The sequence below is a fragment of the Rattus rattus genome, chromosome 5 (assembly GCF_011064425.1).
Source record: "Rattus rattus isolate New Zealand chromosome 5, Rrattus_CSIRO_v1, whole genome shotgun sequence".
NCBI classification, from domain to species: Eukaryota; Metazoa; Chordata; class Mammalia; order Rodentia; family Muridae; genus Rattus; species Rattus rattus.
In genome coordinates this window covers 3,493,148-3,509,005 of record NC_046158.1, presented here as the reverse complement: position 1 = coordinate 3,509,005, position 15,858 = coordinate 3,493,148, and positions in this window count along the sequence as shown.

Sequence of the window (15,858 nt, the reverse complement as noted above, 5' to 3'; positions counted from 1 at the left end):
AATACATACATTCATACAAATAATTAAAAAAAAAGTTAAAAAGTTAAAGAGGTTGGCATATGATTGCCAACTGAGCAATAGTTGGTGTGTTTGTATTTGGGTTTTTGGAAGGTGTGTGTGTGTGTGTGTGTGTGTGTGTGTGTGTGTGTGTGTGTATGTGTGTGTTTCAGTGTCTTGCTCTGTAGTTTTAGGCTAGCTTCAAACTCTTTTTCTTTGGCCTCTTTTTTTTTTTTTTTTTGGTTCTTTTTTTCAGAGCTGGGGACCGAACCCAGGGCCTTGTGCTTCCTAGGCAAGCGCTCTACCACTGAGCTAAATCCCCAGCCCCTTTCTTTGGCCTCTTAAGTGCTCAGACTATATATAGGTGTGCATCAAAACACCCAGCTCTCTAAGTGTTTGTGTGCATATAGAAGAGGCTTTCAGAGGTGCCTACTATATGTCCTCTGTCTGTCTGTCTGTCTATGTCTCCCTGGCTGTACTCACTCAACTTATTATGTAGCCCAGGCTGACCTCTGACCCACAGAGGTACCTGCCTCTGCCTCTCACGTGTTGGGATTATAGATGTGCGTGTGTGACCACATCCAGCCTAGGCCCTTGACTCTAAAAGCCCTTTAAGCCAGTGCCACCTAAGACACAAACTTCCATTGTTCATAGCTTAAATAATATGAAAATTGAAGCCAGGCAGTAGTGCATCCCTCTAATCCCAGCATTTGGGAGGCAGAGGCAGGTGGATCTCCAAGGTTGAGGCTAGCCTGGTCTACAGATTGAGTTCCAGGACAGCCAGGGCTATACAGAGAACAGAGAAACTCTATTTCAAAACACAAGAGAGAGAGAGAGAGAGAGAGAGAGAGAGAGAGAGAGAGAGAGAGAGAGAAGGACAGAAGGAAGGAAGAATGAAAGAAAGAAAGGAAGGAAGGAATGAAGAAAGGATAAAATTAGAAAATGAAAGCTGGGTGTACTGGCACATCTTTAATCCTAGCACTCAGGAGGCAGAGGCAGGCAGATCTCTGTGAGTCTGAGGCCAGCCTGGTCTACAGGGCAAGTTTCAGGACAGAACAACATATGTGAGACCCTGCTGAAAAAAGGAAAGGAAGGGAAGGGAAGGGAAGGAAGGGAAGGGAAGGAAGGAAGGGAAGGAAGGAAGGGAAGGGAAGGAAGGGAAGGAAGAAGAGAAGGAAAATGGAGACTCAACCAAACCAGAAAGGTTCAGTCTCCTGAATCCTGTCTCAAACCTTCCACTCCCTAGCCCTGCAGGTAACCGATGGTAGGTTACCCTTGCCATAGATTACAAAACACGCATGTGGTCTTTGCCACAGGCTATACTCTGTGAAGCAGCCTGCTCTCTGTTCTGTCTCAGTAGCTGTGTTGAGAAGCCCTCCCATAAACCAGGTGCTCCCTTTTCTTAGGGGAAAACCAGACCTCAGAGAAAGGTGTTAGGGAGCCTCCCCACCTCTGGGGAGTCACCCACTGGCTCCTGGGAACAGATTTTCAGCCTCCTTGCTCCAGCCCCAGCAGGGGTCCTTAGCTAGCCAGTCACATTCCGGCTGAAGGCTGACCCTGCAGGGCTGACCCCAACTGTGTTTTCTCAAGCTGTCTGAAGAAACAGCTCTGCAGTGTGGCTTCCTATGAGATAACCCGCGTTTCCCCTGGTGCCCCTTCCCACGTGGCCCGGAAGACTACGGGCTCTATCTTACTCTGTACAGGAGGAGAGAGCCTGGGTTGGAATGTGTCTCCTGATAACAGGATTATGAAGGGCTGGGATCCGGGTTGGCTACCCGTCCCAGGCTCTCGGGGATGTGTGGGACTCATTGATAAGGGTTCTCTGCAGGGGCCTTGGAGCTGAAGCCATGCTACGGACCAGAGCTGAGAAAGGGTCTCAGACCTGGGTCCCATGGGGGCTTAGCATAGGCTGTGTCCTGTGGTGTAGGAGGAGGGGGAGGAAGGAAAGGCCCTCAGAGTGTCCCAGAGTGCGAGGCCAGGAGGAACATGCCAGGTGTATGCAGCCTCTAACCCTTGGTCAAATCCTACAGATACCACAGGGAAGGACTGAGTTACACAACCCATGATCTGCTGGGCCTGGTGGTACCGGCCTGAAATCGCAGCACTTGGACAGCAGAGGCAGCATGAGCTCATGTTTGAGACTATCCTGAGCTACACAGTGAGCCTGGTGTGGTGTTGCACACCGGAGGTAGAAGCAGGCAGATCTCTGTGAGTTCAAGGCCAGCCTGGCCTACAAATAGAGATCAGGGAAGCCAGGGCTAGTCACACTGTTTTATCCCCAGCACTTCATAAAGCAGCTTCTCAGGATCTGGAGGTCAGAGGATCAGAAGTTCAATCATCCTTGGCCACAGAGTGGATTTGTAGTCAGTCTAGGTTACAGAAATAATAATTATTACTATTATTACCATTATCAAGATGGTGGTGACTGTGGTGGTGGTGATGGTGGTGGTGATGGTGGTGGTGGTGGAGGTGGTGGTGATGGTGGTAGTGGTGAGGTGGTGGTGATGGTGGTGATGGTGTGGTGGTGGAGGTGGTGATGGTGGTGGTAGTGGTGATGATGATGGTGATGGTGATGGTGGTGATGGTGGTGATGGTGATGGTGATGGTGGTGATAGTGGTGATGGTGGTGATGGTGATGGTGATGGTGGTGGTGATAGTGGGGTGATGATGGTGATGGGTGATGATGGTGATGATGGTGATGGTGGTGATGATGGTGATGGTGGTGATGGTGGTGATGGTGATGATGATGGTAATAGTGGTGATGGTGGTGATGGTGGTGATGGTGGTGGTGGTGATGGTGTGATGATGGTGATGGTGGTGATGGTGGTGATGGTGATGTGGTGGTGATGGTGGTGATGATGGTGATGGTGGTGGTGGTGGTGATGATGGTGATGGTGGTGATGGTGGTGATGTGGTGATGTGGTGATGGTGGTGGTGGTGGTGGTGGTGGTGGTGATGGTGGTGATGGTGGTGATGGTGATGGTGATGGTGGTGGTGGTGGTGATGTGGTGGTGATGGTGGTGATGGTGGTGATGGTGGTGATGGTGGTGGTGGTGGTGGTGATGGTGACAGTGATGATGCTGATGGTGGTGATGGTGGTGATGATGATGATGATGATGGTGGTGATGGTGGTGATGATGGTGATGGTGGTGATGGTGATGACGAATGGATGGATATGTGAGTATCAGCTCCAGAACCAGTTCAGGCTTGAGCTCAAAACCATCTCTCATCCCTTAGGAGCAGATGGCTTTGTCTTGTAGGTGTCCGTGTCTCCATTCTGAGGAGACAGTAGGTATGGGTTTTATGCTCAAGATGGAATCTAGTGGCCCCCAAAACTCTCAGCAGATAGCCTTCACAGCATGATGCTGGAATGTTGATGGCCAGGTGGCCAAGGAGTGAGCCTGTTCTTACAAAGTCATGAGCAAGCCTACGACAGCTACGCCAGAAAGGTGGCAGAGGCCTGGGGAGGCTCCTGGAGTCTGGGACAGGAAAGGTTACAGAGGCCACAGAGCCAGAGCCTCTGTCTGAGGTATCTGGACCCTCAGCCCTTCCTCTCATCTGCCTCTTTACTGTCATAGCTGGCCCCATGTGGGTGCCTTGCCCCATCAGCCAGTGCCTACCCAGAGTAACCAAGGTCTCTGGAAGCTAATGCTACATGGGTGCCTTCGATAGCTTAAACACGGGGCTCCTAGTAGAGTCCACTTGACTGTGACTGCGGCCCTGTGTAGGCAGGTGATGAGCTGACTAGTAGGAGCCCTGGCTTCCCAGATGGGCACACAGCGGGCCCTCCCCAAAGCCATTTTTAGAATAATCCTTGTAGCTCAGCACCAGAGCATTTAACTCTCTCTGAGGACAGCCCCAAGTTGGGCACTGGCTGCCACTCACCACAGAGGGTTCAGCCTGAGGTGGACAGTGCAGGAGGGAGGGAGGACACACTGGAGTCAAGAGTGTTCCTGCTACCAAGACATACCCTGCTATGTCTTGTGATTTTGCAACTCAAGAGCCCCCTGACTCAGCAGTGTATTAATAACCCTGGCTGGTTCCCAGGGGACCAGCTCTGCCAGGGGCCAGTCAGAAAGGACTCCCAGACAGGAACTCCTTGTATCCATGGCTAATCCCACACCTCCTGGCTGCTTCCTCATTTCTCCCCTCCCCCAACTCCCTGCTGCCCCAGAGCCCACCTTCTCTACAAGGAATCTTAGGGATAGACCTCCCTCCCCACCCTTAAGCAGTCTCTTATAGCTCTCCAGGCTTAAGAGAGCCACCTGAAAGGGACCTGGGAGAGAAGACGGGACAGCGGTGGAGAAGAGGACAACATCTGGGCTGTAAAGCCAGAGCCACGTTCAGCCCCAGCCTCTGTCTGGTTTCTGTTGTGGCCACCTGCAAGTTCCCACTTAATAACGTTGGACTTTTGTTTCTCGCTGTAAAGTGGGCATCTTACTGAGGCTTCTCATTTCTGGGTTTGCTGTGAGGACAAAATGTAGTAGTTGTCACAAAGAGCAAATCTTGGACTGACATCTTGTCATCCCTGTAACTGCATCTCTAGGTCTCCACAAGTACCTTGTAGGCAGCACATTTTAGACTGGGTTTCCGTCTTCCTGCGCCCTCTAGTGTTCACAGGCTGTTGTTGCAGCAGGCTCGGCCTTCGTGGACTCACGCCTGTTTCTTTTTTCTTTTTTGGTTTCTTTGGGTTTTTCCTTCCCTCTCTTCCTCCTTTCATTCTCTTTCCTTTTTTTCTGCTTTTTTTTTTGAGACAGGATCTTTTGTAGCCCAGGCTGTCCTGCAATTCTCTATTTAGCTGAAAGGAACCCTCCTTCCTCCTCCCCAGTACTAGAATCATAGGATAAGCAAATATGCCCCCTCCTTTCTGGAGCTCAAAAGACTAGACCGACTGGTTCTCCCATCCTTGGGATGAGCCTTGGCTTTTTGGGTGCTGGGGATGGAAGCCTGGGCTCCCTGCATGCTAGGACAGCTCTTTCAACTGAATACAATCTTTAGCCCCAATAAGGTATCCTTTCTGATCCAAGCCTCTGTAGCACAGCAGACTACAAATGGAGACAGGGGTCCCCTCCCCCTTCCCTTTGGATGCTCAAAAAGACCAGACAGAATGATTTGGGTACTTGTGAGCCAAGCCCTGGGTTCTGGACTCAATGTGGGACAAACCACAAGGTCTCTGAACTCCTGAGTCTCTATCTGCAAAGAGGCCTGAGACCTTGTGGGGAGGTGTTGGGGAGAGGGACTGGAGGACCCAGGAGGAGGCAGCCAGAGAGGCCACAGCTGATAAACAAGAGTAGAGGAGGGTCCTTGAAAGATCTGAGAGGCTCTAAAGCCCATGCAGGTCAAGGTTATCCAGGCTGGTGGGTAGCCAGGCACAGAAGGCTAAGTGTCACTATGACTGCAGTAGGGTGCAGAGCGATGATCCCAGGTTGCGTAGCCATATGGGCTAGTGTCCCATCCAAGCCCAGCCCATCAGCCAGTATCCTTGTGGTCTGATGCTAACCTCAGTTTTTCCCATCTGCAGCATTAGCCAGGGCTAGCCCTCAGTCTGTCTATGATGCACAGACCTCCAGCTAGCTCCGGCTTGGGGTTCCTGAAGAGCTCTCATACCCTCCAGCCCGGCCATGAGCATCCATCCTGACCTCAGCCAGGGTATGCAGTAGAGACATGATGGATGGGAGTTTTGCCCCGAGGATGTGATGTGAAAACTTAGCCTGTCTGGCTCTCTTAGCTTACAGAGGGTTAACAGTTGAGTTGTGCTCCCCATAAAGTATTGATGTGTTGGGACCTAACCATAGGCCCTCAGATATGACATTATGAAGCTACAGTAAGGTCACCTGGGTGGCCCTAGCTTACTAAGATCCCTTTATTTAAAAAAAAAAAAAAAATAGGGGTTGGGGATTTAGCTCAGTGGTAGAGCGCTTACCTAGCAAACACAAGGCCCTGGGTTCGGTCCCCAGCTCCAAAAAAATAAAATAAAATAAAATAAAAATAATAAATAAATAAATAAATAAAAACCCCAGAAAACAAACAAGCAAACCACACCTTACACCAGGCCCAGGGTTTGAGCCCCAGACCTAGCAAACAGAACGGGTGAAATTAGGAACTGGGAGCGCTACTCGCAAGTGTGAGGAGCTGAGGTCAGCCCCCTTGGCACCCGTGTAAAGCCAGGAGCAATAGTGTGCATCTGCAATCCCGCCCTGGGGGACAGAGACAGGAGGCATGCTGGCCACACAGTCAGGCTGGCATGCTGAAGCCCAGGGTCACTGAGAAACCTCGCCTCAAAAAAAAAAAAAAAAAAAAAAAAAATAGAGTCAACTGAAAACACACACGCGGTGGGGCAGGCAGGGAGGGTTCCGAGCAGAGAGAAGAGCACATGAAGGCACAGGAAGAGGGGTCTGTGCAGACAGAAGGTGGCAGCCATGCATTCACAAGGAAAGGAATGAGAGCCAGAGGTTACCGAGAGGGAGTGGCCAGATGGGAGGGCGGGGCAGGACAAGAGGGAGGGCACGCACGGGAGAGAGGAGCCAGAGGGGAGGAGGGGCCAGACCTAGATAGCCCTTCCCTGTGTCTTCACACCTTAGCTTTAGACCTCTGATCCTCAAAACTGTGAGGTGATACATTTCTAGCCGTTAAGCTACCCAGCCTGTAGTACTTTGTTACAGTGTCTCTAGTAAACTAAAGTACCAGTACCCAAACCCTAGCCCTAATTCTAGCAATGTAATAAACACTGGAAACATTACAAATAAAACAAGACAAAAAGCCTCCTGAGTTAGTACCAGTATCTTATTGAATTTAAACTTCTAGGCCATGTCTAGATCATACTCAGCTCAATCAATATTCTCTGAACTCCTCTCTGTACCCAGTCTCAGTATTCCGGTGGAGAAGTAACCTCTTTCCAGATCTTTAGAGTCAGTGGTGGCTACAGATGACTGACTGCAACTGGAACAAATACAGATCTTGTGGCACCCCCTGCTGGCCATCTTCAGGTATAGCATAGCAATTGTCTCCCCAGAACCGAAAAAGGTGATTGTTTGCTGGAAATTTATTGAAGGCAGGTGAGGGCGCTGCAGGACACACTAGTAACAGTCTAGATGTCTAGACTTGATGTCTGGAGAAGTAGCAGGAAGTTGCATAGAACCTGGATGGCAAGGAAGTCCCTGATCAGAAGTGAGGTGCAGGGCAGGATAAGATGTAAACGCTCTGTATGGAAGGCCATTGGAATCCCATCATGGGTGGGACAAGTATTAAAGGCAGGGGACCCTGGGTAAGTGCCAGTCTGCATCCAGCCAGGAACACTGACCCAGGAAGAAGGTGTTGAGGTCCTGGTGTGTGTGTGTGTGTGTGTGAGAGTGAGAGAGAGAGAGAGAGAGAGAGAGAGAGAGAGAGAGAGAGAGAGAGAGAGAGAGAGAGATTTTTTTTCCAGAGCCTTACATGGCAGCATTGCCAAGGAGGTCGGAGTCAGGAAAGGCATGGGGTAGGGGAAGGGTTCCTGGACATCTGGCCTGGGCTGAGATCTTCCCTAGGATGAGAAGAACAGGCTAGGGGAGTGGTAGGGGAACATCCCATGCATGGATACAAACCACAGCTCTTGCCTCAAAGGGAGTAAGAAGAGACAGTTTTACTCTTGGGCTGAGGAGATGACTTGATAAAGAAAGGATTTGCTGAGAAAGCAAAAGACCAGAGTTAAGATCCCCTGAACCTGGGAGCTGGAGAGATGGCTCAGCAGTTAAGAGAACTGACTGCTCTTCCAGAGGTCCTGAGTTCAATTCCCAGCAACCACCTTAGAAACATCTGTAATGGGATCTGATGCCCTCTTCTGGTGTGTCTGAAGACAGCTCCAGTGTACAGTATACAAATAAAAATAAATAAATTAAAAAAAAATCTCCAGGGGGTTGGGGATTTAGCTCAGCGGTAGAGCACTTGCCTAGCAAGCGCAAGGCCCTGGGTTCGGTCCCCAGCTCCGGAAAAAAGAAAAAAAAAATCTCCAGAACTCAGGTAAAAAGCCAGGGGATCCCAGGGACAAACCAGCTGGCTAGACTGGTCAGAACAGGAGCACTGCCGATTCAGGGAGACACTGAGAGACCCCAATTCAGTGCATAAAATGGAAGTTGATGGAGGAAAATCTCAACATCGACTTCAGGCCTCCAACACACACACACACACACACACACACACGTCTACATACATGCAAACACTCAGAGGCTAGAGCCATAAGCACAAACAAGCTCCTTCTATATGTTGCTTTGGTCATGGTGTTTGTTTTTTTTTTCCCGGAGCTGGGGACCGAACCCAGGGCCTTGCACTTGCTAGGCAAGCGCTCTACCACTGAGCTAAATCCCCAACCCCTGGTCATGGTGTTTTATCACAGCAACAAAAAAGTACTTTAGCTGGGTAGTGGTGGTGCACGTCTTTAATCCCAGTGCTTGGGAGGCAGAGGTAGACAGAACTCTGTGAGTTCAGGGCCAGCCTGGTGTACAGAGTTAAGTCAGGACAGCCAGGACTACACAGAGAAACTAACTCACTCTCTCTCTCTCTCTCTCTCCATATATATAGATATAGATATAGATAGATAGATAGATAGATAGATAGATAGATAGATATAGATATATAGATATATATAGATATAGATATATATTCATTCCCCCCTCGGTAGTTTGGTTTTGTTAGAGAAATTTCCTTTTGTAGCCCAGGCTGGCCTCAAACTCTCAATCCTCCTGTCTCTGTCCCACTGCATCTGACTCTAGTTTGTTGCAAATATTTATCTAGTTGAAATGGGATTTTGTTTGGAGACACGGCCTCATGTAGACCAAGATGGAGCTGAGGCTGGCAAGAAGATTGCTATGGGTTCAATACTAGCCTGGGCTACAGAGTAGGACTCTGTCTCAAAATCAAAACAAATGTCTTTGATGGCAGCACATGCCAGTGTCCCTGCAGCATCTGTGTAGAGCCCTCTCTGCTGGCTTGTGGCAGCCTGGCTCTGCCAGCCTTCAACACTCGCTGATACGGAATTTCAGATCCTCCACAGACTGTTTTATTTCTGCTACGGTTTTGTTGCTGCTTTCTGTTGTTTTGTTTTTTACAGGTTGGCCCAAGGTGGCGCACACCTTTAATCCCAGGAGGCAGAGGCAGGTGGATCTCTGAGTTTAAGGGTAGCTGGTCTACAAAGCAAGTTCCAGGATCACCAGGGCTACACAGGGAAACCCTGTCTTGGGGGCAAAAAATGGCTCAGTGGTTAAGAGCACTGGCTGTTTTTCCAAAGATCTGGGTTCAACTCCCAGCACCTACATGAAGCTCACAACTGTCTGTAACTCCAGTTTCAGAGGATCTGACACCCTCACACCAATGCACATAAAATTAGTTTTTGGAAGAAGTGATATCTTCACATTTTTTCTCAGGCCATTTGTGACCCTCCTCTATCCCTCCCCGAGCCCCTAACTTCTGACACCAGGCTTCTTGCATTCAGCCTGCTCCTGAAGAGATTCAAATGTTAAGTATCTTCAGTCCCTTAGCTCATGGTCCCTTCCCCATATTCCAAGGGCACAACCATCACCTCTGCCACTGTGGTCAGATCCAAGGATTCCACTGGGATCATCCAGAATCACCCCTTATCTCGGGATCCTCGAGATGATGATGACGATATCATCATCATCATCATCATCATCATCATCATTATTATTGTTATTTTAGATATTTTATGTGCATGAGTATTTTGCCTGTATGTATACATGTGCCTTGTGTTCATGACTGGTGCTTTTGAAGGTCAGAAGAGGGCAGCACCTGGAAGGCGGAGGCAGCCGGACCTCTGTGAATTCAAGGGCAGCCTAGTCTACAGCACAAGTTCCAGGACAACCAGGGCTATACAGAGAAATCTTGTTTTGGAGAAACAAAAAAAACCACACGAAATCAACAGCAAAATGTATTTGGGAACGGATTTGCTTCGGACCAACTTTGCAAAGACTTCGGCTGGTCACACTTTCCCTCAAGTTCCTCTCTTGCCACCAGAGACCGGTTAACAAGGCCTAGAAGGCTGTTAGCAATTGGCCTTTGACTAGTGGGTCTAAGGAAAGAGTTCCGTGGGAAAACGGCTTGCCGTGAAAGCATGAGGACGTGATTTCAATCACCAGCACCATGCATCGGGGCAAACTCCAGAGCTGGGAAGGCGGAGACAGGAGGATGACTGGAGCTCGCTGCCCGGACTGAGAGCGGCTTGAGTGAGAAACCCTGTCTCTGAAACACAAGACAAACCTCTCAATGTCCTGTATCTGCAGGAGACTGGCTGCTCCCGTCTGCTTACTAAGTCACCAAGCCTGGGGTCCAAACACAAGCAAACCCACGGCGACCGGATCTCAGGAGACCTGGACCGTACAGCAGCCGATAGGCACGGGGAACGTCCAGTCAGCCCCACAGCTAGACGGACGTCGCAGTACGGATGACCTCACAGCACGTTGCTGCATTTCAGCCAATCGGAGCAGGCTTCTGGGAGAGAGGCGGAAACTTCACCCAATCGCTTACCCCGATCATAGCTCGTCCAATCACAATGTGAGGCAGCAAATCTCTGCCCCACCCTCACCCCCCTAAGAAACCAAGAGGGGAAAGGAAAGGGACGCTACTACAAGGCCCCACCCTCTGCCCCGTGACTGCGCGGACGTGCGCATGCGCGGAAAGGCTGGGGCGTTGCGGGCTGTTCTTTTCCTGGTTTTGGTGACCCATGCGTAGTACACTGGGTGAATCTTTTTTTGTTTGCTTGTTTGATTGTCTGAGACTGGGTCTCATAAAGCCTAGCTTGAACTTCTTGTGTTTCCGAGGATCTTGAACTGATCTTTCTGTCTCCTCCCCTTTAGTTCTGGGATTTTGGCGAGCATCACCACACCCTCATGAATGTGACTCTTTAAAAATTCGTCCACTCTATGAGCATTCGTTTAAATAGGACAGAAATGCTTAGGGCATTGATCCACTTAGCGAGCACTGCAACTGATGCCTGCTTGGTTCTTTGAGGAAGTCAGAACAAAATTTAATTGTACTAATATGGATTTACACAGATTGACCCTCAGCTGAGGTGAGGGTCCTTGGTCAGTCTGTATAATGCATATTACTGAAGTGGGTTTTTTTTAAGATCAGATAGTCAGAAATAGAAAGATCATGTTTCCCTCTTTTATCCCAGAGGATCCCTTTGTACCTCCCCAGGGTAGTAGCACTCACTTTGCAGACTTTCCTTTTATTGTCTGTCGAGAGGCAGGCGCCTGGCAAATGTGTGTATAAGCCCTGGAGACAGATTGCCTGGGTTGAGGCCAGGCCCTGAACATACATTCTTAGCTATTTCAAGCAAGGCTTGTAACCCTTTCCTGTGAGATCTTCTTTAGAATGAAGGTATTAACAGAAGCTAACTCTAGGTTTGACGGTCAAGTGAGCTTGTATCAACATATTCAAAAGGATGCCTAACCCCTAATAAACAATGGACATGGTGTCACAACACCATCTCCTCTTTCTCCAGTGCACACTACCAGAATGCTGTTTCCCATCTCCTAAGCAGTTAAGTGGGGACCAAGGGAGGGAGGTCAGAAAATCCTACAGTGGTGATTTGGAGATGGGCACCCACTGGGAACTGTTGCAAAAGCTGAGTCTGGAGGAGGGGTGAGTAAGACGCATCCATGCAAAGGGAGTTACAGGGAATGGGGAGGATTCACACCAGCAGAGGTCCAGAGGTGAGGGAAAGCCTCGTGGGTAAAAAGGAAACTGGCAAGAGATGAGGCTAAAGAAGTCAACAAGGCCAGAAACATTCCAGACGCCTGGCCTGAGACTTAGTCAAACTGGCATTTCACTGGTTAATTCTCCTTTGAAAATACTGGAGCCTGTAACATCCTCTGAGAGCTGAGGCTAGGGCTGGCCGAGCATCTGGGAAAAGCCATTGCTCACAGCTCTGAATTGAACTCCTTGGGCCCCTGACCTATGGGGACATGGCCCAGAGAACCCTGTTCTCTCATTATCCTTGATGCACACCTGGGCCACCCTGGTTTGTCATCCCCCCTGTGGTGATCTTGTTTGGTGTCCACTGGGGTGTGGAAGACCTGTCTCACAGCAGCATTCATCCTTTGTGACTGTGGACCAGTGACAAAGTACACATACCATCCTGCCTTTGGCTGCTATATCCAGGCGGCTGGACTATCTCAAGCCCAGCTTGCACTTGGGAAGTTACGACAGAGTCATAAGATCAGCTTAGTGACCTGGATGTCTTTACAAACTTTCCTTAAATATTCCTTTGTAAAACTTTGTTAACTGGGCCAGAAGGCACAAAGATACTCTAAAGGGAACTTGTACCTTTCCTGTGACAATCAGACTGTTGACACAACAGTCACCAAGAGATTGCAGTTTCCCAGGGAATCCAGTGCAGAGAGCAGGACAGGCTAACCCCTGGTGCTGGCTGACCAGCGTGCAGGGTGGGGAGGTGGGGGAGCCTGTCTCTCAGGAAGAGGTTTCATATAACTTGGCAGAGCACCTTGCAGGAAAGACTGGTGCAACAGTGGGTCAGTGATGAGCAGGGCCACGGGTTGACTTAGGGCCCTGTATTTAAACCTCACGTCAAAATCCTGAATTAGAGAGAGCAAGTCACTGAACCTACATGTTGCTCTTCCCAATATGGCCACGTTGAGCAAACCTTTCTCCCTTCCCACTTCTGCATGTCTGTGTGTGTGTGTTTAATTGGCCTGTTGATAAGTGGCTGAGCCTATCTTACAAGGACTCCCAGGGCCCAGGCCCTTGTCCTGAGAACTCTGGTAATAGGTGTGCTGAAGACTGAATCCAAGGCCTCACATATGCTAGGCAAGCACGCTACCCCTGAGCTACACCTCCAGCCTGCATTTAATCGTCCTCCTCGTGTTGCCTCAATCCGTGCCAGAAAATGCATTCAGTCTGGCCCCGTGGCTAAGAGCACAAGCTTTGACATCAGACACCACAGGGCAGGATCTTACTGTGTCACTGACCCAGGGCCTGCCGGGCAGGAAGCCAGTCATCGAAAAGACTGGGTTTGCAGAAGCCAGTGAGGCTTTATTCAGGAGGCAGCCAATCGTGGAGAGGGGAAGCATTACTCAAATCTGCCTCCCCCAGGACAGGATGAAGGGGTATTTATGGGATAAAGAGGCGCAGCGGTTTGAGTGTCTGTCATCTGGAGGTGAGGTGCCGCAGTGGTCTTTGCGTGCATAATCAGTCTCTGAGACTCCTCATTGGATACAAGTGCAGAAAATGGAGGCCTAAGTATACTCTTAGGGCAGAGCTTTCAGCCCCCTGAATCAAAGAAGTCACCAGCAGACACTTGTCCAGGCCCCAGAAAAGCACCTGTAGTTTCCACGGAAATAGCCTTCAAGTCCTTGAGAAGTAACCTAGACAACCATTATCACCCTGACCCGCTCGGCAGAGGCATCGCTGCAGAGAGGCTCCTGGGAGGACAATGCTGAGTCTGCTCAGCCGTGTGTCCTCCACAGTGATTTGGGGTGTCTAGAGACAGTCTTGTTTGTTGTCCATTCTGTAGTCAGGGTTGCAGGTATATGCCACCCCTTTTGATTTTAAAATTAGTGACCTTAAAACACCACTAAAACGGGCGTTGTGGCCTGACCTGTAATTCCAGCACTGGGACATGGAAGGGAACTCAGGGGTTCAAGGTCATATTTTACTACATAGCAAGTTTAAGGCTGGCTGGGGCTACAGGAGACCTGGTCACAAAATAAAACAAGAACGAGTACAGTCTTGAGTGCTTCTCTGGGTTTGGCCTCCATTTTAGACATGGCTGCTACCCGAGGCTTTGTGCTCTGGTGGCCACGGTTCATTGCTCAGGGAGATGGTGTACTGAAAGGGCTGAGCAGAACTGGGCTTGTAGTAAGCTTGGGAAGAGGACGCCATCATTCAACAGCCACAAAATAGAGGCTGTGTGTGGCGTGCAAGTACAGCGTTTGCCTCGCATGTGTGAGGCCCTAAGTCTGGAGTTCCATTCACTCCCCAGTACTGTGTACAGAAAAAAAAATCATGAAACATGTGTTGAGCAACTTCTGAGTGATACCTCAGTAAACAATTCTGTGACCCAGCTTCTACTTCCTGGAAACAATTCTGTGACCCAGCTGCTACTTCCTGGAAACAATTCTGTGACCCAGCTGCTACTTCCTGGAAACAATTCTGTGACCCAGCTGCTACTTCCTGGAAACAATTCTGTGACCCAGCTGCTACTTCCTGGATGTTTCTATTTTAAATCAATTAACTTCTTCCTTCCTTCCTTTCCTTCCTTCCTTCTTTCCTTCTTTCTTCTTTCTTTCTTTCTTTCTTCCTACATGTGTATGTGTGTGTGTGTGTACATGTACCAGTGTTTGCAAGTTTGCATGTGCACACGTGTGTACACATGTCTGGGAAAGCCAGAGATTGACATCAGGTGTCTTGCTCCATCAGTCTGTTTCCTTGTTAAACATGGTTTCCTTATGCAGCCCTACATGACTGGAACTCCTGGGTTGAAAGATCCAGGTGTCACCACACCCTGCTCCACATTGTTCTGAGGTGGGGTACCTCACTGAACAACTGAGGTTGCGAACCCAGCGAGTCTGGACAGGTGGCTTGCTGGTGAGATCTGGCCAGACTCTGGTGACCTCGTGTCTTCACCTCCTGAGTGCCGGGGCTTCAGGTGGGCCGCCATGCTCCTTCAACAGCTGAGTGGATGCTGGAGATCCAAACTCGGGCTGTGTGCTCGCTCGTGTGCTAATCACTTTTCCCACTGAGCTATCCCCACATCCTAGATTCCATTTTAAAGCAAGCGATGATTTGTCTCTGTGTTGCCAGTGCAATGGTGGGAAGAGCAGCTGGTGCCTTCCCACAAGTCAAGGCAGTGATGGGAAACCATGCAAGTCACCGTGGTCATCTACATCCCTAGGTTTCCACAGCCAGCTGAGAAGCCGGTTTTCTTAGGAACGGGCTTGATGAAATGGTGTAAATAATTAATTAAACCTCAGCCCGGGGGACAGATTTCTTAAGGAGTCTGTGAGACACACCAGCCAGTATGAGAAAGGCACTTCTGTGGCACAAAGGAATGGAATGACCATGCTTGCAGGTCCCTATCGGCAGTCAACTAACCAGGACTAGAAAAATACAGGGGCAGGCTGGAGAGATGGCTCAGTGGTTAAGAGCATGGACTGCTCTTCCAGAGGTCCTGAGTTCAAATCCCAACAACCACATGGTGCCTTACAACCATCTGTAGTGAGATCCGATGCCCTTGTCTAGTGTGTCTGAAGACAGCTACAGTGTACATTATATATAATAAATAAATAAAATCTTAAAAAAAAAGAATAGAGAAACACAGGGGCAAAGCTTATGTCTGCTTTCCCTCCTAAGCAGTGTGGTGTGACAACTATTGACATAGCATTGACCTTACCAGGCCCTGCAGACACTGCAAAACCCAGCCTCCTTTTTTTATTTATCTTTGAAATGTCTTTCTACATAGCTCCGACTTTCCTAGAACTTGCTTATGTAGACCAGGCTGGATTTGAACTCCCAGAGAGCCATTTGCCTCTGTCTTGCACAACTATGCCCAGCAGACTTGCCGTGTTTTTTTTATTTTAACTTCCCATCTACAAAATTCTGCTCTTATAGAAATATGACGGTCTAGTTATGCAAACAAATATCCCTACCCTTTTTTTCCTCGGTACATATATTTGGACTGTATTGTTAGCATTTTTGTTTGAAGCAGAGCTATCTGAGAGATGGGTGGGGTGGGACACACCTACAGTCCCAGCATCTGAGGTGGAAGCAGGAGATCGCGGTCATCCTTGGCTCCATGGTACGTTTGTGAACAACCCGAGACCCTGCCTCAAAATGACATAGATCTGAATAAGG